This window comes from Bufo bufo, chromosome 2 (genome assembly GCF_905171765.1).
Source record: "Bufo bufo chromosome 2, aBufBuf1.1, whole genome shotgun sequence".
Lineage (NCBI taxonomy): Eukaryota > Metazoa > Chordata > Amphibia > Anura > Bufonidae > Bufo > Bufo bufo.
Genome location: NC_053390.1, coordinates 29,354,833 through 29,380,984, shown reverse-complemented (window position 1 = coordinate 29,380,984; position 26,152 = coordinate 29,354,833). Strand labels below are relative to the sequence as shown.

At 46.2% G+C, this 26,152-nt stretch overlaps 1 long non-coding RNA gene across 1 annotated transcript; it reads left to right on the top strand.

The window, feature by feature from the left end:
* The first annotated feature begins 12,928 nt into the window (after positions 1-12,928).
* LOC120991276 lies at positions 12,929-24,372 on the top strand. Its single transcript, XR_005776609.1, has 3 exons — positions 12,929-12,989; positions 13,390-13,514; positions 24,322-24,372. It is a non-coding gene; the product is annotated as an uncharacterized LOC120991276 (long non-coding RNA).
* The last annotated feature ends 1,780 nt before the right edge of the window (positions 24,373-26,152 follow it).

Here is a 26,152-nt window from a genome sequence, read left to right as displayed (position 1 = left end):
TGTTTGGAAGCAGTGTCTGAGTATCCACCAGAAACACAGCTGAAGTTCTGCTGTTTGGAAGCAGTGTCTGAGTATCCACCAGAAACACAGCTGAAGTTCTGCTGTTTGGAAGCAGTGTCTGAGTATCCACCAAAAACACAGCTGAAGTTCTGCTATATTGGAAAACCTCTAAGTTAGTCTAAGTTAGTCTCCTGAATATCTCCAATGCACTTATAAAAGCAGCACTTTTAAAATCATGTGTTGATTCCTCAAAGTTGCGTAAAACCTCACAGAGGTCAGACATCCATGCCCACTCGTCGCTTGCGAAGAGCGGAAGCTGACTGGAAAGGCGATGACCATGTTGCAGCTGGTATTCCATTACTGCCCTCTGCTGCTCACAAAGCCTGGCCAACATGTGGAATGTGGAGTTCCAGCGCTTGCTCACGTCGCACAACAGTCGGTGAGCTGGCAATTGCAAGCACTGCTGCAGCGTTCCCAGACCGGCGGCAGCTATAGATGATTTTCGGAAATGGGCACACACGCGGCACACCTTCACCAGTAGCTCAGGCAAATTGAGGTAGGTTTTGAGAAACCGCTGAACCACTTTGTTGAACACTTGGGCTAGGCATGGTATGTGTGTGAGCTTGCCGAGCTCCAAAGCTGCCACCGAGTTACAGCCACAGCTCAGTCTGGTCCCTTATACCCTGCCACAGCTCTGCGGCGGTGTGCAGTTTGTCATCTAAGATCAATTTAAGCACGGCCTGTTGCCGCTTCCCCACTGCAGTGTTCACTGCTTCCAGCTACTGACTGATGGCTGACTGGTGCTGCAAGATGAGAATTCAGAGATGGAAGTGGAGGAGGAGGTGGAGAAGGGGGGTTTTCAGCCACTAATGTAGGTGGTGGAGGAAATCCTGATGGAAGTAGGGCTTGCAATCCTTGGCGTAGTTAGCACCTGTGCCATCCCAGGTTACGACTCGATCCCGGCCTCCAAAATGTTCACCCAGTGTGCCATCAGGGAAATGTTGTGTCCCTTGTCCATGTGTCAGTCGTTAAGTGGACCTTTCCAATTGCTGCGTCGGTCAGGGCACGGGTGATTTTACGGGACAGATGCTGATGTAAGGCAGGGACGGCACACCGGGAAAAATAGTGGCGGCTAGGTACTGAGTAACGAGGGATGTCCGCCGCCATCAGGCTGCAGAAAGCCTCAGTGTCCACAAGCCTAAATGGCAACATTTCCAGGGCCAGCAATTTGGAAAGGTGCGCATTTAGTGCTATGGCCTTAGGGTGGGTGGTTGGGTATTTGCGCTTTCGTTCTAAAGCCTGGGGTATGGACATCTGTACGCTGTGCTGGGACACACAAGTGGATGTGCTAGTGTCACGGCGGACAGGATACAAGATAGACAGAATACCAACCAAGTGTCTAGGCAAGAAGCTGGGGATGAAGGTCACCTCCTGACAAATCCCTTCCAGCTCTCCCTAGACTTCTATGACTACGTTCAGACCCTGAAGGTGGGAATAAACGTGTCCACATGCCTAGGCTGAAGATTCCCTAAAATCCCTAAGATGGTGAAAGGGGGAAAGAAGCAGCCTGCTCCCTCAGGACCTGGAGGGGGCAGGCGTCTCTCTAACAGCCTAGATGGACAACCACAAGATAACAAAGCCAACTTATCTTTTACTGAGCAGGAACAGCAAATCCTTCCTTCCTTCCTCTGAGCCAGACAGAAGCTATAACCCGCACAGGACATTGGGAGTGGGCGTAATTTAAACTCAAACCAACGACCCCACCCAGTGCACTTGAAGGTAGGTGGATAGCTCCGCTCCAAAACAAAAACAAAATGCTACACACATGCTGCTAACCTGGCAGACCTCCGCACATAGCCTGAGCAGGGCATGACAGTACCCCCCCCCCTTCTACGGGTGACCTCCAGACATCCCGGCCCAACTTTATCCGGGTGGGATCTGTGAAAAGCCCTCACCAGTCGGCTGGCACTAACATCCACAGCCGGAACCCACATCCTCTCCTCAGGGTCGTATCCCCTCCAGTGTACCAGGTACTGAAGGGAACCCCGAAAAACTCTTGAGTCGAGAACTCTGGAGATCTCGAACTCTGAATTTCCATCAACCAGAACAGGGGGATGAGGCAATGGCGATGGTTCCACCGGTTTCACATATTTTTTCAGTAAAGACCTGTGGAACACATCATGGATCCTCCAAGTCTGTGGAAGATCCAGCCGAAACGCTACTGGATTGACCACCGCAGATATTTTGTACGGTCCAATAAATCTTGGACCCAGTTTCCAAGATGGTACTCTCAGTTTAATATTTTTAGTAGACAATCACACCAAATCACCCACACACAGGTCAGGACCAGTCACACGTCTCTTGTCAGCCATTCGCTTATACCTCTCACCCATCTTCTCTAAATTCACTTGGATCCTCCGCCAGATAGAAGACAAGGCAGAAGAAAATCTCTCCTCCTCTGGCATCCCAGAGGAACTAGTCCCAGAAAAGGTACCAAACTGAGGGTGAAAACCGTATGCGCCAAAAAATGGCGACTTACCCGTGGACTCCTGCCTACGGCTATTCAAAGCAAACTCTGCTAGGGACAAGAATGAGGACCAGTCCTCCTGATTCTCAGCCACAAAGCACCTCAAGTAGGTCTCCAGGTTTTGATTAGTACCCTCTGTCTGCCCATTCGACTGCGGATGAAAAGCCGAAGAGAACGAAAGTTGAATGCCAAGCCGAGAGCAGAACGCCCTCCAAAACCTGGAGACAAACTGTGTGCCCCTATCAGAAACCACATCCGAAGGAATGCCATGCAATTTCACGATATTATCCACAAAAATCTGCACAAGAGTCTTGGCATTGGGCAGACTAGCTAACGATATAAAGTGAGCCATTTTACTACAACGGTCAACAACCACCAAAATTACTGTTTTCCCGGAGGAACTCGGCAGATCCGTAATAAAGTCCATAGACAAGTGCGTCCAAGGACGAGACGGAATAGACAAAGGAAGAAGTGAACCAGCAGGTCGAGTATGAGCAACCTTTGACCGTGCACAGGTTTCACAAGCTGCCACGCAATCCTCAACGCTCTTACGTAACCCGGGCCACCAGAACCTCCGGGACACAAGATCAAAGGTGGACTTACCACCAGGATGTCCAGCAAGGACAGTATCGTGATGTTCCTTGAATACCCTGTATTGCAGTCTATCAGGAACAAACAACTTCCCTGGGGGACAAGAACCAGGAGCCCCCTCCTGGGCTCCCAACACCTCCATCTCCAATTCGGGGTACAGAGCGGAGACCACCACCCCATCAGCCAAAATCGGAGCAGGATCCTCTGAATCACATCCCCCAGGAAAACTGCGAGACAACGCATCTGCCTTGACGTTTTTAACCCCCGGGCAAAAAGTAACCACAAAATTGAACCTGGTAAAGAACAGTGACCATCTGGCCTTTCTAGGATTCAGACGCTTGGCAGATTGCAGGTAAGCCAAATTCTTATGATCCGTATATACAAACCGGATTCCAAAAAAGTTGGGACACTAAACAAATTGTGAATAAAAACTGAATGCAATGATGTGGAGATGGCAAATGTCAATATTTTATTTGTAATAGAACGTAGATGACAGATCAAACGTTTAATCAGAGTAAATGTATCATTTTAAAGGAAAAATACGTTGATTCAAAATTTCACGTTGTCAACAAATCCCCAAAAAGTTGGGACAAGTAGCAATAAGAGGCTGGAAAAAGTAAATTTGAGCATAACGAAGAGCTGGAAGACCAATTAACACTAATTAGGTCAATTGGCAACATGATTGGGTATAAAAACAGCTTCTCAGAGTGGCAGTGTCTCTCAGAAGCCAAGATGGGTAGAGGATCACCAATTCCCACAATGTTGCGTAGAAAGATAGTGGACCAATATCAGAAAGGTGTTACCCAGCGAAAAATTGCAAAGACTTTGCATCTATCATCATCAACTGTGCATAACATCATCCGAAGATTCAGAGAATCTGGAACAATCTCTGTGCGTAAGGGTCAAGGCCGTAAAACCATACTGGATGCCCGTGATCTCCGGGCCCTTAAACGACACTGCACAACAAACAGGAATGCTACTGTAAAGGAAATCACAGAATGGGCTCAGGAATACTTCCAGAAACCATTGTCAGTGAACACAATCCACCGTGCCATCCGCCATTGCCAGCTGAAACTCTACAGTGCAAAGAAGAAGCCATTTCTAAGCAAGATCCACAAGCTCAGGCGTTTTCACTGGGCCAGGGATCATTTAAAATGGAGTGTGGCAAAATGGAAGACTGTTCTGTGGTCAGACGAGTCACGATTCGAAGTTCTTTTTGGAAATCTGGGACGCCATGTCATCCGGACCAAAGAGGACAAGGACAACCCAAGTTGTTATCAACGCTCAGTTCAGAAGCCTGAATCTCTGATGGTATGGGGTTGCATGAGTGCATGTGGCATGGGCAGCTTGCATGTCTGGAAAGGCCCCATCAATGCAGAAAAATATATTCAGGTTCTAGAACAACATATGCTCCCATCCAGACGTCATCTCTTTCAGGGAAGACCCTGCATTTTTCAACAAGATAATGCCAGACCACATTCTGCATCAATCACAACATCATGGCTGCGTAGGAGAAGGATCCGGGTACTGAAATGGCCAGTCTGCAGTCCAGATTTTTCACCTATAGAGAACATTTGGCGCATCATAAAGAGGAAGGTGCAACAAAGAAGGCCCAAGACGATTGAGCAGTTAGAGGCCTGTATTAGACAAGAATGGGAGAGCATTCCTATTTCTAAACTTGAGAAACTGGTCTCCTCGGTCCCCAGACGTCTGTTGAGTGTTGTAAGAAGAAGGAGAGATGCCACACAGTGGTGAAAATGGCCTTGTCCCAACTTTTTGGGGATTTGTTGACACCATGAAATTCTGATTCAACATATTTTTCCCTTAAAATGGTACATTTTCTCAGTTTAAACTTTTGTTCCGTGATTTATGTTCTATTCTGAATAAAATATTAGAAGTTGGCACCTCCACATCATTGCATTCAGTTTTTATTCACGATTTGTATAGTGTCCCAACTTTTTTGGAATCCGGTTTGTACTGTAACGGGATGAGACGCCCCCTCCAACCAGTGACGCCATTCCTCAAAGGCCAATTTGATGGCCAGCAATTCCCTATTTCCTACATCATAATTCCTCTCGGCGACCGAGAGCTTCTTGGGAAAAAAAAGCACATGGAACCCATTTGCCAGGAGATGAACCCTGCGACAGCACTGCTCCAACCCCCACTTCTGATGCATCAACCTTCACCACGAATGGCTGAGACACATCGGGCTGCACCAGAATGGGAGCAGAAGCAAAACATTCCTTAATAGCCGAAAAGGCCTGCAATGCCTCATCCGACCAGACAGAGACGTCGGCTCCCTTCTTAGTCATATCGGTCAGAGGTTTTACAATGGTAGAATAGTTCAAGATAAATTTTCTATAATAATTAATAAACCCCAAAAAACGCATCAAAGCTTTCTGATTCTCCGGTCGGTCCCATTCCAGAACCGCCCGGACTTTCTCGGGGTCCATACGAAAACCAGAGTCAGAAAGCAGATATCCCAGAAACGGAAGCTCCTGCACAGAAAACACACATTTCTCCAATTTGGCATATAATTTATTCTATAACACAGGGAAGCAGGAAAAGGAAAAATGCAGCGGCACCACGCGAATACACCTCTATGTGTATAAGTCTGTATCAAACCCAGGGAAGGCAGCCGCCTGTAAAGACCATGTATGAGGTGGTGCTCAGCGTGGTAAAGTGGTATGACGATGAAAGGTAGAGAGAGACGCGGCACTCACCAATATTATTTTGCTGGTTGCTTTTTATTGCAGAAAAGACAGCATGCTGCGCAGGCAGGGGGGCGGGATGGCCACAGTGTGCGTCGGCGGCGACGGACATTTCGCGCAAAGGTAGCGCTTCTTCTGGCCGGATATGACGTGCAGGTGCACGGATAACCTTTTATCAAGGAAGAAATGCTGGCCGTGTCTATGGTAATCCCAGACCTCCCCTGTGTGCAGCTGCGGAAAATATACAAACAGAGACACAAGTAATTAGTACAAAAGATATCGTTTAGCAAAACAATGCAAACATAAGGTACTCATACTATACTTGGGCGACAAGTTTCAGGGGCCGTGTCGAGGGTAAGGACATTTGAGAGGTATGTAGATACCTTGGATACATGAACGAAATGCCTGAAAAAGAGACTATATGGGAAATTGTCAAAGATGGTATAGCTGATCCGAAAAATGCTTTTGGAGTAAAATGATGGGGGCGGAAACAATGAGAGGACGACGTGGCAATGTGGTCACAAGAAGACAGCCATGTCGTTCTTATCATTGAGTCCATGGGGTCCCATGGCATTAGTCCTGATGATCCATCTGGCCTCTCGTTGCAGCAAGAGGCGGTGGCGGTCACCTCCACGGAGGATCGGACCCACAGCCTCAATGCCAGCAAAAGAGAGGCCAGATGGATCGCCATTGTGAGCTGCATGTACATGTTCAATGAGGCGGGGAGAACCTCGTCCGGTACGGATGGAGTTAATGTGCTCACGCACCCGTTCAAGCATTGGCCTGATTGTTTTTCCGATATAGAACATGTGACAACTACAAAAAATGACATATGACATATACCACGAAAGGGGTACGACAGTTAATAAACTGCAAGACTTTGTGTGTGACGCCCCCTAGGGACAGACTTTTAGCCTGAGAGTTCAGATGACAAAAAGAGCAAGTTCCACATTTATGGTTACCTATGGGGATTCTACTTTGCAACCAGTTAGACCTTTTAGGTAGCCAAAGAGCGCTCTGGACCAATTTGTCCCTTAAAGTGTGGCATTTCCTAAAAGAAATAATTGGTTTACTGGAAGCTACTGTGCCCAAAGATGCATCATGCTTCAAGAGGTCCCAGTTACTATATATTGCACGTCTGATGATGTCGGCTACGGGACTGTATTTAAAGACGAAAGCAAATTTTTCGTCCTTATCACTGCCAATGTTGTCCCTAAGGAGACCAGATCGAGGGCGGATAGCTGCTCGATGTAATGCGTTTAATACGGTCCTCCTTGGGTAACCCCTCTCCAATAGCCTACCCATAAGTTGATGTGCCTGCTTAAAAAAGTCCGCGTCGGTGCTATTGATCCTACGCAACCGGACAAACTGTCCGTAAGGCACTGCGTCTTTGACAGCGGGGGGATGGAAACTGGTCTGGTGGAGCAGCGAATTGGTGGCAGTGGGCTTACGAAAACCTGTTGTGTGCAGGTGACCGTCAACGACGGAGACATGTACGTCAAGGAAATCCAGACATCTGCCCCCGAAGTTGAAGGTGAACTTCATGTTCATTTTGTTAATATCATTAAGGTACTGCACAAAGAGTCCACACTGCTCTTCGCTGCCCGACCAGACCAGGAATACATCATCCACGTATCTGAGGAACCTATGGATGTAGGGAAGAAAGGGATTACCCAAGGAGAAAACGTATGTCTCCTCAAATACCGCCAGATACAGGTTGGCAAAGGTGCATGACACAGGTGTGCCTATTGCTGTACCTTGTATCTGGCGGTACCATTGGCGGTTAAACTGGAAGACATTATTACTGAGTACCAGGTGGAGAGACTCCTGTATAAACTGAGAAAACACTAAGCTTTTATCTGTCCGAGCAAGGACTGACGCAATGGCTTTGAGGCCAGCGTCATGAGGAATACGGGTATAAAGGCTCTCCACGTCCAAGGATATAATTTATTCTCCCGAAGGATCGTCAAAACCTGTCTCACGTGGTCCTGTTAGGTCTTCAGATCAGGAGAGTAAATTAGAATGTCATCCAAGTAAACTACCACGAACCTCCCCACAAAATGATGGAAAATGTAATTGACGAATCGCTGAAATACCGCTGGCGCGTTAGTTAACCCAAAAGGCATAACCAGATTCTCGAAATGACCCTCGTGCGTGTTGAAGGCCGTTTTCCACTCATCCCCTTCCTTGATTCTGATCAGATTGTAGGCCCCTCTTAAATCCAACTTGGAGAACACCTTGGCTCCAACAATCTGATCAAAGAGATCGGAGATCAAAGGAAGGGGATACGGATCACGGACCGTCGTACGGTTCAATTCCCGGAAATCCAAACAAGGTCTCAGCGATCCATCCTTTTTCTTTACAAAGAATAAACCCACTGCCACCGGAGACTTAGATGGCCTAATATGACCTTTTGCCAAACTCTGGGCAATATACTTCCTCTCTTTCAGGTTGAGAAAGATTGTAAAGCCGAGACTTTGGCAACTTAGCCCCTGGGATGAGATTAACTGGACAATCATAGTCACGATGAGGGGGCAATTCCTGAGCCCCACCCTCCGAAAAGACATCCGCAAAATCTGAGAGATACTGAGGTAAAGCTGTAGTAGACACATCAGAGATAGATGTGCCAAGACAATTGTCCGAACAAAATTCACTCCAACCAATGATCTGCCTTACTTGCCAATCTATAATTGGGTTATGTTTTGTCAACCACGGTAACCCTAAGACTATAGGAGCGGGCAAGTCCTTCATGACAAAACAAGACATGATCTCAACATGTGAATCACCCAACCTTAACAGAATACCATGTGCAATATGAGTGAGACTCCTTTGAGAAAGAGGGGAAGAATCAATTTGCGAAAACCGGAATCTCTCTTTCTAAAGTGCAAGTACTTAGACCCAGATTTTGAAGAAAAAGAAAATCAATAAGGTTTACCCCAGCACCACAGTCAATGAATACTTCAACAAAAAAAAATTCTTGAGTCTAGCGCCACCATAGCTGGAAGGAGAACACGAGTATTACAGGGAGCTTGCATACCTGCTTGCTCCACCACCCCATTCACACTACCAAGAGTCAGGGATGTTTTTTTTTTCTTTAAGTAAACCTCCTTGTGATTCTTTCTCATCAACATGCGGTTTAACAAAAGGACAAGCAAAAATAAAATGACCACTTTTTCCAAAGTAATAACATAGTTTATGCAACCTCCTAAAGTTCCTACTACCAGAACGGAAAGATACCTGACCCAGCTGCATGGGTTCCTCCCCTACCCCAGAGTTACATGTCATGTCACCCTGGGGAGCAGGTGAGACGAAACCACTCACAGAAGGGATCCCTTGCACGGAGGGAACCTTACACCTCTCTCTAATACGTCTATCTAACTGTACTGACAAAGACTTTTCCAATGTATCCGGGAACTCATGCATTCTCCAATGTATCCGGGAACTCATGAAAAGCAAGGGCATCTTTCAATCTCTCAGATAACCCCTGACAAAACTGACTACGTAACGTGGGGTCATTCCACTCTGACTCGGCAGCCCATCTCCTAAACTCAACGCAGTAAGCCTCTGCAGTGTGTTCACCTTGTAATAAATTACGCAATTTAGATTCCGACATCGAGACCCGATCTGGATCATCATAAATTAATCCCAAGGCTTTAAAAAATTCTTCCACCGACCGGAGGGCAAGAGCACCGGACGGCAGAGAAAAGGCCCAGGATTGCGCGTCCCCTTTAAGCAGGGAAATGATTATCCCTACCCTCTGACTCTCATCACCAGACGAAGACGGACGCAGCTGAAAATACAGCTTGCATGACTCTTTAAAGCGGATAAAGTCATCCACACCCCCTGCAAATCTATCAGGGAAAGCGACTTTAGGCCTCCCATAAATTTGACTCCCTCCTATTGCACCTGATGCCAGAGCATTCTGACACCGTGTGACAGAATTACGCAGATCCGCAATCTCTAGGGATATTCCCTGCATGTGATCAACTAGCGCTTCAATTGACTCCATCTCAAAACAGCTGAGAAATGGCAGTCAAAGTAATGGGGGGTTATAATGTCACGGCGGACAGGATACAAGATACACAGAATATCAACCAACAAGTGTCTAGGCACAAAGCTGGGGATGAAGGTCACCTCCTGACAAATCCTCTCCAGCTCTCCCTAGACTAAACGTGTCCACGTGCCTAGGCTGAAGATTCCCTAAAATCCCTAAGATGGTGAAAGGGGGAAAGAGGCAGCCTGCTCCCTCAGGACCTGGAGGGGGCAGGCGTCTCTCTAACAGCCTAGACAGACAACCACAAGATAACAAAACCAACTTATCTTTTACTGAGCAGGAACAGCAAATCCTTCCTTCCTTCCTCTGAGCCAGACAGAAGCTATAACCCGCACAGGACACTGGGAGTGGGCGTAATTTAAACTCAAACCAACGACCCCACCCAGTGCACCTGAAGGTAGGCGGATAGCTCAGCTCCAAAACAAAAGGTTACACACGTGCTGCTAACCTGGCAGACCTCCGCACATAGCCCGAGCAGGGCATGACAGCTAGCTGATGGTGCTTGCGAAGGTACGGGTGCATGGCGAGAGGTATCCGGGCCTGCATCTTGGACAGGGGATTGGCCAGCACGTAACACAGGGGAAGAGGAGGCAGTGGTGTGACCCACAGACACTGATTGTGGACTCAAGCATTCGGCCCACCTATTAGGGTGCTTTGATGCCATGTGGCGGATCATGCTGGTGGTGGTGAGGTTGCTAGTGTTCACGCCCCTGCTCATTTTGGTATGGCACAGGTTGCAAATGACAATTATTTTATCGTCCGTACTTTCCTCCAAAAAGCACCACCCCATGGCAAGGGAGATTGCAGCAAAGGGGTTCTCAAGGGAACAGTTGCGGGCCTGTTTGGTGTGGCCCGCCTTCTCATTTTTGCCACCCCACTGCTTCTTCCAGCCTGTTGCGGTGCTGGGGATCCCTCCCCCTCTGTACTGCTATCCTCGCTTGCCAACTTCCTAGGTTGGGTCAGTGATTCCATCGTCCACCACCTCCTCTTCCACTTCCTTACTCTGGTGATCCTCCTGACTTGTTGACCTAACAACAACCTCACTTATTGACAACTGTGTCTCATCCTCATCATGAACCTCTTGAGACACTAATTGCTGTTGACTTATTGGCAACTGTGTCTCATCATCATCATCCACCTTATGAAACACAAATTGCCGCTCCCCACCATCATCTTCTTGTGACGGGCTTGGGGAGAGGCCCAAATCAAGGACTGGCGATGAAAACAGCTCCTCGGAATATCCAAGTGTGGGATCACTTGTTTGGCAAGACTCTCCATGGTGGGAGGAAGGAGGATCAGGGTGAGGATTCTGTTGACCAGACTCTTGGCTACTGAGACTGGACTTTGTGGAAGACAGGGGTGTGCTTAACTGTTTGGAAGCATTATCTACTGCAATCCAACCGACCACCTGCTCGCACTGGTCTGACTTCGAGAGTAGTGTCCTTCGCCGCCCTGAAAACTAATACATGAAGCTACATATCGTGGATGAGTGTATTTATTGTGCTCTGGCAGCAGGCACAGTTTTACCGCACCCAGGGCCACGGCCTCTGCGTGCACCATCAGCATTACAGAAACTTTCCCATCCCTTACTGCTCGCCTTGCGCATATTAAATGGTATATATTCTTGCAAGTGTGTCACGCGTACACTAGCACAGGTTTTGTAAGTTTATGTGCAAATAAATTAAACTGAATGTCACTAATATTTAGGATGCGCAAACATTATACAGGAGATGTAGCACAGGTAATGTAACTGTCCGCAGCGGATACCGTCTGTGAAAAAAGTACACTGGATGTCATAGTCACTTTTAGGCTGCACACACATTAAACAGAAGATGTAGCGCAGATAATGTCGCTGTCTGCAGCGGCCAAACAATTGCAAGCTATTGTGTCTACGGAAAAAGTACACTGGATGTCACAGATGTATTTAGGATGAGCAAACGTTATACAGGAGATGTAGCGCAGAAAATGTAACTGTCCGCAGCAGACACGATCTACAGAAAAAGTACACTGGATGTCACAGATATTTTTAGGCTGCGCACATGTTACACAGGATATGTAGCGCAGATAATGTCGCTGTCTGCAGCGGCCAAACAATTGTAAGCTATTCAGTGCAGGTTGCGCTAATAATATATATTGCTGCCAGACATGACAATAGTCCTTAAAAGGACTTTTGGGTCTCTAACACTAACCCTGCCTAACAAAAAAATAAATTTAAATTCCCTACACACTGTCCCTTCTACAGCACAGCTCTCCCTGACTAAGACTGAGCCGAACACGTGTCATCGGGTGCTGTATAGCACCCGATTACGCATTCCGGCCAGCCAATCACTGTAATGCCAGTAACCAATATGGCTGCGGCATTACAGTAAGTGGCAGTACTTAACTGCACGTGCGGGGAGGAGACTCAAGCACACGCTGTATTCGCCCGAACATGCTCGATCACCACTAATCACTAATCTCCAGCCATTGGTTCTCCTCTAGGGGCCCCACCACTGCTTCCCATCGCTCCCTACTGCGTACCGGATAGTCCTTCAATACTAGATCCAGTATAGCCTGATAAAGGAGGGAGATGACCCTGACGAGGGCAATAACTTTCTTCTGATTGTGGTCATGGTCAGCCCGGCAGGCATGGTGCAGCTGCAGGAAGAAATCAGAAGTCGGCAAAGCAGAATCTGTCTGAAGCTGCTCATAGGTCTTCAGTACGGTATTATCAAGAAGCTGATGGACACTAGTAAGAAGTAAGACCCCTTTATAATTAATCCCCCCTACCCTGCAGAGAGCACAGATGCGGTGGCCACAGGGGGCCCATATCAAGGTGTACTGTGTGACCCCTGTAATACCCTGCAGGTCCCTCACTTTCCACCACACATTATGCAGGAGTATATTTATTTATCCTCTTCACTGATCACATGACACTGACATCATCACAGGTCCTTTACCACCTCTTTTGCCCTACACTGCTGAGCTCCGCCCCCTGCACTGATCACATGCCGGTGACGTCACCGCAGGTCCTTCAGCTCTGGCAGTGCAGCAGATACTGGGCAGGTCCTGGTCGGTAGTCAGGGCTCTTGTTCTCTCTGGTATCAGCCATTCCTCCAGCCTGCAGGTAAGATGAGCTGTGAGGAGACAGTGTGGTGGAGAGCTCAGACATGTCACCTCTGGAGATTCTCCTCCATTACACACAAGGAATCCTTCTCCGCTCCTCAGCTTAGTATGATGGGGGGAGTAGTAGTGGGGATAGTGGGGGTTGTCATCATTCTGTGCTGGATGAGGGAATCTGCTCTGTGTGAATGAGGTTTTTACTGCCAGGAGCTTAGATACACCCTGCACTGCCAGGAGCTTAGATACACCCTGCACTGCCAGGAGCTTAGATACACCCTGCACTGCCAGGAGCTTAGATACACCCTGCACTGCCAGGAGCTTAGATACACACTGCACTGCCAGGAGCTTAGATACACCCTGCACTGGGACTCACTGATTAACCTTTATTCCCTTTTCTTTTGGAGACGTCATGAAGAAAACCAGCAATACGAGCCTTCTCCTGAATGAGCCACCAAGGATGGACAGGAAGGAGATCAGCAGAAGAATATTAGACCTCACCTTGGAGATCATCTCCCTGCTGAGCGGAGAGGTAAACTTTTCTAGATTTCTCTCCTCTTTATTGTATTCTGTAACAAGTCAGACATCGGGAAGGAGAATCCATCATAGGAAGTGATAGGAAGAGTCCAGGGTCCTGGAGAACGGCCTCCAGACCTTCCAAGTGATGGAGAACCTGAAGATCAGCCCCCAATATGGTGAGTGATGTGTCATGTGACCGGTGACCAATAGTCATGTTGTAGGAGCCATGAGAAGGTAAGTAACATAGAATGTGTCGGCAGATAAGAACCATTTGGCCCATCTAGTCTGCCCAATATACTAAATACTATGGATAGCCCCTGGCCCTATCTTATATGAAGGATAGCCTTATGCCTATCCCATGCATGCTTAAAGGGTTTCTGTCACCCCACAAAACTCCTTTTTTTTTTTTTGGATAGTTAGATTCCTTATAGCGCGATATAGGAGAATATAATGGTCTTACTTACTTTCATGAGGCCGTTTCTTTATAAAACGAAGTTTTATAATATGTAAATCAGGGCTCTACCAGCAAGTAGGGCGTCTACTTGCTGGTAGCCGCAGCAGAAAACCGCCCCCTCGTCGTGTTGATTGACAGGGCCAGCCGTGATCTCCTCCTCCGGCCGGCCCTGTCAGCATTTCAAAAATCGCGCGCCTCTGTTCATTCTGCGCAGGTGCTCTGAGATGAGGAGGCTCGTCTCCTCAGAACTCCCTCAGTGCTCCTGCGCCGATGACATCACCGAAAGAGAAGACGTCATCGGTGCAGGCGCACTGAGGGAGTTCTGAGGAGACGAGCCTCCTCATCTCAGAGCGCCTGCGCAGAATGAACAGAGGCGCGCGATTTTTGAAATGCTGACAGGGCCGGCCGGAGGAGGAGATCACGGCTGGCCCTGTCAATCAACACGACGAGGGGGCGGTTTTCTGCTGCGGCTACCGACACCCTACTTGCTGGTAGAGCCCTGATTTACATATTATAAAACTTCGTTTTATAAAGAAACGGCCGCATGAAAGTAAGTAAGAGCATTATATTCTCCTATATCGCGCTATAAGGAATATAACTATCCAAAAAAAAATAAAAGAGTTTTGTGGGGTGACAGAAACCCTTTAAACTCCTTCACTGTATTTGCAGCTACCACTTCTGCAGGAAGGCTATTCCATGCATCCACTACTCTCTCAGTAAAGTAATACTTCCTTATATTGTAGCAGTTTTTCTTCTTTTAAATATTCTCTCCTCTTTTACCTTGTTGATTCCCTTTATGTATTTAGCAGTTTCTATCATATCCCCTCTGTCTCGTCTTTCTTCCAAGATATACATGTTAAGGTCCTTTAATCTTTCCTGGTAAGTTTTATCCTGCAATCCATGTACCAGTTTAGTAGCTCTTCTCTGAACTCTCTCCAAAGTATCAATATCCTTCTGGAGATATGGTCTCCAGTACTGCGCACAATACTCCAAATGAGGTCTCACTAGTGCTCTGTAGAGCGGCATGAGCGCCTCCCTCTTTCTACTAGTAATGCCTCTTCCTATACACCCAAGCATTCTGCTAGCATTTCCTACTGCTCTATACGAACTGGAGAAGAAAAACAAAGCCAGCCAGTAATTGGTTAACCAGCAATAAATCTGTTGGCAATTAGAGGTGTGGGTTCTGCTCTATTTGTGGTTTCAACAGCCAGCTCAAATACTTGATGTTTGGAGGGGTCTCGCATCCTGCCACACAGTTTATGACATGTAGAAGTACCTATGTGGTTTATTTGATTAAATGTAAGTGTGGGGCCTTCTATATTGGGACGACGATACGCCCCCTTTTGAGAGGTTTAGGGAACATCTTAACTCCTTGAAGGCCGGGAAGGGCTGCACTAGGCTCATGGAGCATGTCCATCACGGAGACGATCCGCATTGCCTGACTTTCTCGGGTATAGAACTGGAGACGGTCATGTCCTGCGGGGGTGACGGACACCGGGCACTCCTGAGGAGGGAAGCCAGGTGGATCATGAAGGCAGCCGCACTCTGTCCCCTGGGACTTAATGACAAAAATGACTCGAGTGTATTAATTTAAGGTATTTTTGTAACAATGCCACTGTTTAGTGTTATTGTATTCTCTATATGCCTGCGTTTATTAATTTTAACAAGGAGTGTGTAACTTGTAAGCGTCGGTGTCGTCTTGACAACCGGACGCAGTGTTTAAAAGGCACTGACACATACTTGCGCAGTGAGGTCAGAGGCCAGACGAAGTGCAGATTTGCACGAAACGGCCGTCGCCGCTATTCTGTCCGTGCATATGCATACTTGCTCCTGCCTATTGCTTTTACATGAAGTACCAAGAATAAAGGATTTGACTAGAGCAGTGGTGAGTGCCGCCCTTCTTTTTGTTTTTCTTCTCCATTTCGTATACATCATGGGACTCACATTTTAGGGCAGAGCACCACGTTCACTGGCTGTATATGTTGACAGAGTCGCCTTGGATCCCGTGCACTCCCACGGCATACACAGCAGTGCCGCCCTGCTCTTTTCTCCCTTGTTACATCTCCTGCTGCTCTATGACATGGTTTGCCTACCTTTAAGTCTTCTGAAATAATGACCCCTAAATCCCTTTCCTCAGATATTGAGGTTAGGACTGTATCACAGATTTTATATTCTGCTCTTGGGTTTTTACGCCCCAGGTGCATTATCTTGCACTTATCAACATTAAATTTTAGTTACCAGATTTTTGACCATTCCTCTAGTTTTCCTAAGTCCTTTTCCATTTGGTGTATCCCTCCAGTATCATCAACCCTGTTACAAAACTTTGTGTCATCAGCAAAAATACACACCTTACCATCGAGGCCTTCTGCAATTTCACTAATAAAGATATTAAACAATATGGGTCCCAGAACAGATCCCTGAGGTACCTTACTGGTAACAAGACCTTGGTCTGAATATACTCCATTGACTACAACCCTCTGTTGTCTGTCCCTCAGCCACTGCCTAATCCACTCAACAATATGGGAGTCCAAGCCCAAAGACTGCAATTTATTGATAAGCCTTCTATGTGGGACAGTATCAAAAGCCTTACTAAAGTCTAGATAAGCGATGTCTACTGCACCTCCTCCATCTATTATTTTAGTCACCCAATCAAAAAAATCAATAAGATTAGTTTGACATGATCTCCCTGAAGTAAACCCATGCTGTTTTTCATCTTTCAATCCATGGGATTTTAGATGTTCCACAATCCTCTCCTTAAGTATGGTTTCCATTAATTTCCCCACTATTGATGTCAGGCTTACTGGCCTATAGTTGCCCGATTCCTCCCTACTACCTTTCTTGTGAATGGGCACAACATTTGCTAATTTCCAATCTTCTGGGACGACTCCTGTTACCAGTGATTGGTTAAATAAATCTGTTAATGGTTTTGCTAGTTCGCCGCTGAGCTCTTTTAATAGCTTTGGGTGTATACCATCAGGCCCCTGTGACTTATTTGTATTAATTTTAGACAGCTGACTTAGAACCTCTTCCTCTGTAAAGACACATGCATCAAAAGATTCATTAGGAGGCGTGGCCTGGACGTCTTCAGGAATGGCCGCGTGAAGACAGAGCTCCGCCGCCATTAGCTGCTAAAGGAGACTCTCCTACCGCGCCATCGCAGCACATGGGGAAAAAATTGCTGGGCAAGCCCTCCACCTCGTCCCGATCATCCGCCTGGGGGAATAAGACGCTCGATTCCTACCTCATTCGTCCACTCCGCGCGGCTCCGTCCGGTTGCGGCCTGCTTCCATCTCAGGCCTCCGGCGCGTGTGAGGGTGAAGAGACGAGCGCACAGCCGCCGACAGGTACGAGCAGTAATCCAGCCTTACGGCTTCCTACCTCCTCCCTGTCCCCACTAGCAAGGACTTTCCTACCCACTAGCGCTGTGGGGACACAGCTAAAACCCACAGGGGCAGGAGAGGGGCTACATCTAACAGGAGGCATAGCCGCCATTATGCCGCCAAAATCGGCAGCTAAACAAGCCAAACCAATGGCCACTCCGTCCCAGAGGCGGCGAGATTGGGCCGAATCCTCTGAAGATCCCCCTAACCAGCAGCATCATAGAAGGAGAGAGGGAGGAGAAGCTGTTACTTGGGAGCAGGGAAGTGAATATGAGGACGAGGGAGAGGGAGATCTGCAACCTTCCCAGGGCCCTACAATACTTCAGCAGACATTACAACATTTGCCTACTAAGGATGATTTTAAAATGCTGGTCTCAGAAGTCAGAAATGCCTGTAAATCGGAAATCTCAACTTTAAGGCAGGATCTGAAGCACTTAGCAGACCGCATGGACACTATTGAAATAGACCATGATGACACCCGTAGAAGTGTGGCACATTTACAATCTGTTATTGCTTCTCAATCCCAAGTTATCAGGGACAATGCACGTCATCTGGAAGACCTAGATAACAGAGGGCGCAGAAATAACATCCGTGTACGGGGTTTGCCTGAAGCTAATGCGGAAGAAAATCTGCAGGAAATATTATCTGAACTTTTTAATGCTTTATTAGGCACACAGCCACCCCAGTTTATCAAGCTTGATCGAGCTCACAGAGCGCTGCGGCCTAAGTCCTCATCCACGCAGCCCAGAGACGTAATTTGCTGCGTGCACGATTTTCAGGTGAAGGAAAGCATTATGTCCAAAGCCAGGGAAGCACGCTCCATTGATTTCCATGGCGCTTCTGTTCATTTATATCAGGACTTATCTTGGTGCACACTCCAAAAAAGAAGAGTATTACAGCCTTTATTGCAACTGCTGAAGGAAAAGAAGATCCCTTATAGATGGGGGTTCCCGTTTGCACTAATAGTCACGAAAAATGGCAGATCCTCCATCTTGCGTCAGCATTCAGACCTCCCTGATTTTTGTGCTGCTTTGGGCATTGAGATTCCATCCATCACGGACTGGGAACTACCGGATCCACAGCCTGCCCTGGGTCCAATTTGGCAACCTGCCAGACAAAAGAGAAGAAGATCTTCCCCCGCTGGAGGGACCCCTCTACGTGAGCCACAAGATGAACCCCCATGATTGCTGCATGGACTTCATTAGCTTAAATTGTATCTCCTACTGTTCTTATTCGCCAGGAGGCGACGGCCTTATGGTTCTCTGTTTAAGGTCCTATGTTAGTAGAATTGGTTTATTGTTCAATTCTCTGGTTATTTCATGTTCTAATAAGCTTTGAAACCTGGCCCATCCTGTGCCGGTCCAGTCATGCTTCCAATAAGCAGACCAGTAGTTTCGCCCTCCCCCCCCAGCTTCTGTTGGTTGGGCTGGAGGGGCGGCAGTTTGCTGATATTAATATCACTAGTTGCTGCTCACTGATCTGTATCTGGGTGACAACACCCAATGTTCTGATACTAAATGGTGTATTCTTTATGTTTGTATGGTCTTGTGTCTCCCCCCCTTCCCTTTTGTGTCTCTTTTTATTGTTTTTTATACTCAGGTCTCCAGATCCCAAATCACAATCGACTGAATGCCTTAAGGTGTTTTCATCTCTGACAGTGTCCTTGAGAAGGATCCATTGCAACCACATAGCAAGTACATATATTCCATGCTTTGAAAATGATTAAATATGTCTCGCTTAATGTAAAAGGTCTTAACTCTAATGTGAAGAGACGCCTGGCACTTACTGAGTGCAAGTCTCAGAAAGCTGACATAGTCTTTCTTCAGGAGACCCACTTTGATCACCAGGGCTCTTTCAAGTTTGCGCAATATTTATTCCCTCGTATATATTCTGCTTCCTCTGGGAGAAAGAGAGCAGGTGTTGCCATTCTCATATCTGCTGATTGCCCTTTACAGGTGGAAGATGCTATTATTGATCCAGCTGGCAGGTATATTATACTAAAAGCCACACTCAATGGTAGCCCACACGTACTGTGCAATTTATACGCTCCGAATACTGCCCAAATCCCTTTTCTTAATAAGGTGTTTTTGAAATTATCGAAGTTGCTCCCAGCTGCATTGCTAGTAGGAGGAGACTTTAATCTCTCCTTCTCCGAGCGTCTAGATAGATTAACCCTTCAGAATAGACCGCCTACTAGAGATCAGTGTCGAAACTCACGTCTTTTTAGGCGTCTTATTAGAAAATTCGAATTATATGACCTCTGGAGAATTAACTATCCCACTGCAAAAACGTTTTCTTTCTTCTCACATCCACATAATACACATTCCCGTATAGACTACTTTTTTGGTAATATCCCAATTTTAAGGATGCTTGCAGATGCCGACATAGGACCAATTTCCTGGTCGGACCATGCTCCAGTGTCAATTAACATTAAAACATCAGGTTACTACCCTAGAGTATGTCATTGGCGCCTTAATGAATCCTTCCTACACCAGCTGCCGCTTAGGCAGGAGTTACGTGAGGGCCTCACAGAATACTTCACCTTAAATCAGTCCTCAGGACCCCCTATATCTATGATATGGGAAGCCCACAAGGCAGTCTTTAGAGGCGCATGTATAGCTATGGGGTCTCAACTGAAAAAAGACCGTACTATGCAACAACACAATATCACCTCACAGCTGAAGGATTTAGAAAAGATGCTAGAGTCCCGTTGCTCGCGGCCTCTGCTTAGGCGCATTATAACCCTGCGTGCTAGATTGAAGGAATTATTGTTTTATAAAACTGAGAAAAAATTACTATATTCGCGTCAAAGATTTTATATGTGGGGAAACAAACCGCATACCCTCCTGGCTCGACAGCTTCGGGACTCTGGCACTATAAACACTCCGACTGCAATGAGGCGAGGGGATGGGGCAATAGTGTATGACCCAGAGGTCATTTCCAACTTATTTCAAGATTATTATAAGGCACTTTACTCTATCCCTCAACAACTCCCATCTGACCCAGGGCGTAGTAGACTCCTCCTAGATTCCTTTCTTTCTAAGTGTGATCTTCCTCAGTTGTCAGGAGAAGCTCTTGCCTCATTAAACGCTCCCATTACTGTGGAGGAACTACAGGAAGTACTGAAACAGCTGCCCAATAATAAAGCCCCTGGGCCAGATGGTCTACCATACATCTATTACGCAACATTTTCTGATATTCTTTTGCCACATATGACGCTGTTGTTCAACTCTTTCCTACAAGGGTCACCAATACCCACTTCAATGTCACACTCCTATATAACTTTAATACCTAAACCGGGTAAAGATCCCCTAGAATGTGGAAATTATAGGCCCATTGCACTTCTTAATTCGGATCTGAAAATTTTCACGAAAACTCTGGCTAACCGACTTTCAGACTGGCTACCCCAACTGATCGATAAAGATCAAGTGGGCTTCGTTCGAAACCGACAGGGCGGAGATAATACAAGGCGCACCATTGATTTAATTGATATCACAAATAAGCGCAGAGACTCGGCGTTGTTGCTAAGTCTTGACGCAGAGAAAGCGTTTGATCGCTTAGGGTGGCCTTTTATGTTCTCTACCATGGAGGCCTTCGGTCTGAAAGGCCCTTTCCTTACAGCCCTTCATGTTCTATATGCCCAACCTACAGCGATAGTGAAAATGAAGCATGCTCATTCTTTGCCTTTTCCTATAAAAAATGGTACGCGACAGGGATGTCCACTGTCCCCTCTGCTCTTCGTTCTATGCATAGAACCCCTAGCGGCGGCCATTAGGTCTCATCCTGATATTCATGGGATTAAAGTGAATGCAGTAGAATTCAAACTTTCACTATTCGCAGATGATATCCTGCTAACATTAACTGACTTACATATTTCGCTTCCCAACCTCTTTAAATTACTAGAGACTTATGGTAGATTGTCCGGTTATAAAATTAATACCACAAAAACTGAGGCTCTCCCTCTTAACCTAGCCCCTGATATTTTGACCACCTTAAAATCTAGCTTTAATTTTCAATGGACGGAAACGTCCTTGAGGTATTTGGGGGTCAACTTAACCCCTACTTATTCCTCGTTGTACGCTCAAAATTTTCCATCTATGTTCCGAGAACTCAAGGCCTTACTGATTAAATGGATGCCTTTTCCCATCTCCCTTTTGGGCCGTATAGCATCAGTTAAGATGAATATTTTGCCTAAATTACTGTATTTGTTTGAAACTCTCCCAATTCCTGTCCCTGAGAAGGAGCTGCGTGATTTTCAGTCATCCATATTCAGGTTCATCTGGAATGGAAAGAGGCATCGCATAGCTTGCTCAATTTTAATGTCACCCAAAACTCAAGGTGGATTAGCAGTTCCAAATATTAAAAAATATTACTGGGCTACACACCTTAGAAGACTGCCAGCCTGGTCCAATATGTACGCGTACTCCAGATGGATGGAAATAGAGAAGTTGTGGATAGCCCCTGTACATCCGAACTCACTTATTTGGTACTCCCTACAACCCTCACTTAGACCTGAACTACTGGGCCCTATGTCTTTTACATGTAACATATGGTCGAGATGTAACAGACTGTTTTCACTTGCATCGGAAAAATCTTCTATGGTCTCCTTTCTGTATAACCCACTATTTAAGTTGGGAATGAGCACAGCTTTTCTTAAAACATGGTTTCCCAGGAAGTTGTTCAGATTTGCGGATGTTGTAAACTATAGGACTCTGGGCTTGTTCTCATTTGACGAGGTACGTTCCTTGCATCAATTACCAGAGTCTTGTAGGTATCAATATGTGCAGATTAGCCATTTTTTTTCGGACCTCTTTCACTCAACGAAGGTGTCAACCCCCACGCCGTTTGAGAAACTTTGTAAATTGACTGTTACAACGAAGGGTCTCATTTCAGACATTTATCTTATCCTATCATCCTCCTCTGTCACTCACTCCTACATGTCTAAATGGGAAGTAATTCTAGGCCATCCTATAACGTATGCAGAATGGAAACAGATATGGGAACGGGCAGCGAAGTCGTCCTCATGTATCACATATAGGGAAAACACATATAAAGTGCTTATGTTTTGGTATCATACCCCACAGCTATTAAAACACTTTAGCCAAGATATCTCTGATAGATGTTGGAGGTGTATGATAGGTGAGGGGACCCACCTTCACATTTTCTGGGAATGTCCTGTGATTGTGCCCTTTTGGAGAATGGTGGAGTCTGTCTTTTTTCAACTCCTCGCAATTCGTTTTCCTTTTACACCTTTTTTTTACTTATTGAATATGCCAAAAATGTCATTAAAAAAACAATTCCTCCTATTAGTCCTTCAGGTGTTAACGGCGGCCAGACGCCTAATTGCGAGGTTTTGGTTGAGGGCAGACGCGCCTACCCGAATGGACCTCATACATAGTGTAAGGGAAGTTAGGAAAATGGAATACTTAACTGCATGTATTACTAACTCAGTCGATAGATTTACAAAGATCTGGCAAACATGGGATGACGCTTTTGATCACTTACAATAAAAGACCTTTGATTACCAGTTAGATTATTATTTTTCCCCCTTCCTCTAATTTCCCCCATGTGTCGTGTCATTGTAATTGTCTTATGTCCTTTTGTGGTTTCAGCCCTTAGTGCGTTTATTGGCCTCAGATGCAAAATGTATGTTTTGTATACTAATGTACATTTGTTGATATTGACGTTATGCAACATAGTATTGTACCTGTATTGCCTCTTACGATTGTGCTATGAGACAATGTACCTGTATTGTTTTTTCATTGATAAAAAAATCTATAAAATAAACAATTAAAAAAAAAAAAAAAAGATTCATTAGTCTTCCTTCCTAACTGAGGTCCTTTTCCTTCATTTTCCTTTGTAAAAACTGAACAGAAGTATTCATTGAGGCAGTTAGCTAGTTCTTTATCTTCTTCCATATACCTTCCTTCCTTTGTTTTTAATTTGGTAATTCACATAATAGCCAGAAATAGAGTTTTTCCTGATGTACACACAATGTACTACTGATTAATGCAAAGTTTGTTGAAAGGTTAGATACGCCTTAAGTGGACCCTGGTCTCTCCTCCTACAGTCATCTTCTCTGTGACTATACAGATGTCAGACCAGTGGAAGAAATCCTCCCTCCAGGCCGCACTCCGCCATCTGATTATCTTGTTCCCGGCCCTTACCTCCAGGGTACAAGTAGGCACGTTGTACCCCGGAGGGAAGGGCCGGGAACAAGATAATCAGATGGCGGAGTGCGGCCAGGAGGGAGGATTTCTTCCACTGGTCTGACATCTGTATAGTCACAGAGAAGATGACTGTAGGAGGAGAGACCAGGGTCCACTTAAGGCGTATCTAACCTTTCAACAAACTTTGCATTAATCAGTAGTACATTGTGTGTACATCAGGAAAAACTCTATTTCTGGCCATTGTGTGACTTGTATTTGGCATTTTTTTTTGCAGTTTTTCCCTGTGCACGCTGAATGTCTAGTTTTTAATTCTCCCAGAGATAGTGGATGAAGACTAGCTGCCACCCACTGCCCACAGAAAGTAGAGAATCTGCTTCCTAACCTTCTCTTAATCTCTCAAAAGCAGACCCAGGATAATAGAGGAGAGTACAGAGAGGTACTGAACCATATGGTTGCGAATAAAGCACTTGTGCTGAGATATAAACTTCTTATTTAACTTCATCAGTCTCTGTGGTGTCAATCCTGGAGTGTTTTCTCACTCTGCTCCTTCTCTATAGAATTGTATTTACATTTGTAATAGGAACCTACAGTGGAGCTAATACTAAGGATTCAAACCATATTTCAAACAAAAAAGTAGTTAGCAAGTGGGGACAGAGGTAAATAGCTGATAGCACGAGAACCAGACATTTCTTGCTGATAAGACATATTACAATGTTTCTCATGGTCATTTGTACTATTGATTTATACAAAGTTGTGTGAAAAGTTTGGGACCATTTAAGGATTTTTTTTCACCTAAGTATCACTCTCCATCCACAGGAGTACACAATAGTGAAGAAGACATCGGGGGACTGTGTGACTCCCATCATCCATCTCCAGGAGTCAGGAGGGCGGAGCAGGACCCCTCCCCCCATCACAGAGCCTCCCCCTCACCCCCTGATACATGAGCAGAAGATCCTAGAACTCACCCACAAGATGATGGAGCTGCTGACTGGAGAGGTGACAGTGCTGGGAATGCTGGGAAATTCTCCAGTAACAGCACTGGAGGGGTCTGGGTGATGACGGTGTCATTGTGTTGTCAGGTTCCTATAAGGTGTCAGGATGTCACTGTCTATTTCTCCATGGAGGAGTGGGAGTATATAGAAGGACACAAGGATCTGTACAAGGAGGCCATGATGGGGGAGCACCAGCCTCTTATATCACAAGGTAAGAGCCGTCATGTGCAGTGTATACACGTGTGTGCAGTGACATGTAATGGAGGAGCACCAGCCTCTTATATCACAAGGTAAGACCCGTCATGTGCAGTGTATACACGTGTGTGCAGTGACATGTAATGGAGGAGCACCAGCCTCTTATATCACAAGGTAAGACCCGTCATGTGCAGTGTGTACACGTGTGTGCAGTGACATGTAATGGAGGAGCACCAGCCTCTTATATCACAAGGTAAGACCCGTCATGTGCAGTGTATACACGTGTGTGCAGTGACATGTAATGGAGGAGCACCAGCCTCTTATATCACAAGGTAAGAGCCGTCATGTGCAGTGTGTACACGTGTGTGCAGTGACATGTAATGGAGGAGCACCAGCCTCTTATATCACAAGGTAAGAGCCGTCATGTGCAGTGTGTACACGTGTGTGCAGGGACATGTAATGGAGGAGCACCAGCCTCTTATATCACAAGGTAAGAGCCGTCATGTGCAGTGTATACACGTGTGTGCAGTGACATGTAATGGAGGAGCACCAGCCTCTTATATCACAAGGTAAGACCCGTCATGTGCAGTGTATACACGTGTGTGCAGTGACATGTAATGGAGGAGCACCAGCCTCTTATATCACAAGGTAAGAGCCGTCATGTGCAGTGTATACACGTGTGTGCAGTGACATGTAATGGAGGAGCACCAACCTCTTATATCACAAGGTAAGAGCCGTCATGTGCAGTGTGTACACGTGTGTGCAGGGACATGTAATGGAGGAGCACCAGCCTCTTATATCACAAGGTAAGAGCCGTCATGTGCAGTGTATACACGTGTGTGCAGTGACATGTAATGGAGGAGCACCAGCCTCTTATATCACAAGGTAAGAGCCGTCATGTGCAGTGTATACACGTGTGTGCAGTGACATGTAATGGAGGAGCACCAGCCTCTTATATCACAAGGTAAGAGCCGTCATGTGCAGTGTATACACGTGTGTGCAGTGACATGTAATGGAGGAGCACCAGCCTCTAATATCACAAGGTAAGAGCCGTCATGTGCAGTGTATACACGTGTGTGCAGTGACATGTAATGGAGGAGCACCAGCCTCTTATATCACAAGGTAAGACCCGTCATGTGCAGTGTATACACGTGTGTGCAGTGACATGTAATGGAGGAGCTTCTCAAGTAAAGTTCTTTTAACATCATGTTAGGGCCTTTCATTTGCTATATAAACTAAAACATATCGATAGGGCTTCATTCATGTGACGGATGTTAAATGGGTGCCAGAGAATCCAAAGCTTCTGAGATTTGATTCTATCAAGTCGTTCAAGTTGGTGTCCACCATTTTACAGATCAGAAGCAGGGAAGATGAGGAAGAAAGATCATATGATCCGGGATGGGCCCTGAGCAGAGGGCTTGCCCATAATGCCTTGCAGTCAGCCTCATCCAATCTGGAAG